This window comes from Elephantulus edwardii, unplaced genomic scaffold (assembly GCF_000299155.1).
Source record: "Elephantulus edwardii isolate Elephantulus edwardi_28Jun2011 unplaced genomic scaffold, EleEdw1.0 scaffold00270, whole genome shotgun sequence".
Lineage (NCBI taxonomy): Eukaryota > Metazoa > Chordata > Mammalia > Macroscelidea > Macroscelididae > Elephantulus > Elephantulus edwardii.
In genome coordinates this window covers 1,772,818-1,775,654 of record NW_006400020.1, presented here as the reverse complement: position 1 = coordinate 1,775,654, position 2,837 = coordinate 1,772,818, and the positions used below count along the sequence as shown (strand labels likewise).

At 35.2% G+C, this 2,837-nt stretch overlaps 1 pseudogene; it reads right to left on the bottom strand.

The window, feature by feature from the left end:
• Positions 1 to 624: 624 nt before the first annotated feature.
• Positions 625 to 1,109, bottom strand: LOC102867528 (annotated as a pseudogene).
• Positions 1,110 to 2,837: the final 1,728 nt, after the last annotated feature.

Below are 2,837 nucleotides of genomic sequence, written 5' to 3'. Positions count from 1 at the left end.
TTACTGCTCTAGTAACCTCACACTTTACAAATTCTTTTCCAATTTTGCTGCATCAGTTATGACTGAACAAAATCAAGCCAGATTGAAGATATATATATATATAATATATATATATAAATATAAAAGATACTGTAGTTGTTGAGTTCCATTGAGTCAACTTCAGCTCACAGCAACCCCATGGGACAGCGTTCAACTGCCCATGATTAAAGACCCTGTAATCTTTACAGGATCATTACATTACACACATTAAAAACACAATCATTCAGGCTGGTATAGTATGTCAATATATACATGCAAAACCTACTAAAGATTTAGAATATATAAATATATAATTATATGTAATTTTAACATTTCTAGTTACGTGATAAAAAAAAATTGGCTATCATATCCTAACAGAGCAGAACCAAAGTTAATATAAGCAATTTTCAAAAAGGCACTATCCTATAAAAAAGATTCCACTTCTTTTTTTTTCCAAGCTGTCGTGAAACATTTTATTTCCCCCATAAGATTTTAAAGTTCTTCACCCAGAAATTCTTAATACAATGTAGTACAGTAACATTTAGGTTTACCCCTTAACTTTAAATAATTACAAGTTTATAATTTGACTCCATATTGGTAACACAATCATTTATTGGTCTTACATAATTTCTGATATCTGATATTAAAAACTTTGGGGTCTCTGAGATATTCAGGATCCTTGTATGTAACTGACATAAATCCCAATTTTTGAGACCTCTTAATTACTTTCGTGATTTCTTTTTGTTTCTTCCCACAAAGACCTGTTATGTGCCTTCCATATATGCATCCAGTAAATGGAGAAATAAACTGGGACAAAAGCTGTACATTTTTATAATCTACACATTTTCCACACAAGATACATTTATAAGAGGTTCCTTATAAGGATTCTCCATTGGAATGTGTAGGTCCTCATGGTTGGTCACCTGTTTATACTGGGAGCAAGCTCTTTTCCATAGCACCGAGTGAGTCCTGGAATCTCTGAGGCTGACTGCAGCCGTTACCAAACACGTCAATTTTTTTATTCTCAGAGCACCACAGAGTGTCACCATACTTGCTATTGCTCCTGGTTCCTCCTCTTCAAAAGATTCCATTTATATCATACTTACAATCCATCATCAAAATGACAAGCTGGCATACAGTACTTATGAAAGCACATAAATATATTTTTACCTTTTTTCTAAAGGAATTGAGCAACTACACTCTTTTAAAAATCAATGCAATATCTGATGTCTCTACTTTATTCCTTTGCTAAAGCTAGTTTTCCATTCAGCCATTCACATGTGTTATGACATTAATTACAAAGCATTTAATTTAACCACATTCTTCTCCTTGTGATAATATTTTCCCTTTGTCATTCTATCTACCACTTCTCGCCTTCTGAGCTTTATCCCTGGACAAAGACTATCTTTCTTCTTTTTTTTTATGTGATATGGTTGATTATTTAAAGAGTGCATACATCCTTGGTGTTATTATTCACCTTATCATTTTGCCATTTAATCAACTCTAAGTCATAGAAACCCTATGTAAAACAGAGCTAATCTTTGTCCAATTTTACACCATTCTGACATTCTCCATTGTCCTTAAGTCTACTTCCACCATCACTGTGCCTATCTATCTTCTTGACAATCTTTCTCTCCTTTGCTGATCCTCCACCTTTCCAAGCATGTTGTCTTTTTTCAGGGACTGTCCCCACCTGATAACATGTTTGAAGTGTGTCAGACGAAGTTTTACCATCTATGACCCAAATGAGCACTTGGAACGTACTTCTTTTTTTTTAAATTTTATTATTTGTGTGTGTGCGTGTACCATCAAATCAGATCTGACCGGTACAGGAGGAGATTGTGCCTCCTTCCTCGGCAGAGCATCTGGTGGATTCGAGGAACGTACTTCTTCTAACACAGATGTTTCATTGTTATATTGGCAGTCCATAGTGTGTTCAATACTCACCACTAACACCACAAATCAAAGGCATAAATTCTTTGGTTTGCCTTATATCTACTGCCCAAATTTCATAAACATATGAAACAGCTGTAAATATCATGGCTTAGGTCAGGTAAACCTTAGTCTTTAACATCATTGCGCTCTGGGTCCTTAAAAGAGGTACCTGACCACAGAAGAGCCCATGTAATATATCTTTTGATTTCTTGTCTGCTGTTTCCATGAGTGTGGATTGTGGATCTAGGTAAAATTAAATTAACAGAAATATCTACCTTTTCTCCAACTATCATGATGTTATCTATTGATCCAATGGTGACAATATTTTATTTCTTGGTATTGAAAGTTGGACAATGAAATAAGGACGACCTAAGAAGTGTTGAGATGGATACAGTAACTAGTGTAATGAGGGTAGGTGTGTCGGAGTCAGTGAAACTGGTTCAGGACAGGGCAAGCTTCAGAGCTGTTGTACATAGAATTGCTATCAGTTACAGGTGACTCGACAGCACATAACAACAAAACAAGAATTTATACCTTTGAACAACTTTCATATGCCTAAGAAGCAAATGAAAATATCATGGTTTGGGTAAGGCACACTTTAACTGACATTCTTTCTCTTTTACACCCTGGAGAGGTCCTTGCCAGTAGATTCTCCCAATGCAACAAGTCTTTTGATTTGACTGCTGCTTCCATCCTCAGTGACCATTTTATGTCACTAGTTTTAAATTTCAATGAACTGGACACATTTCAGTCCAAACTGATTAAAAATATGTATACCAAATTTCCTCTACATTGAAAGATTAGACTCTGTAGCTCTGCAAAAATAATGGACATATATACTCAATCACAGAGAACTCAAGAAAGGACAGGTTGTGAGTGAAAGC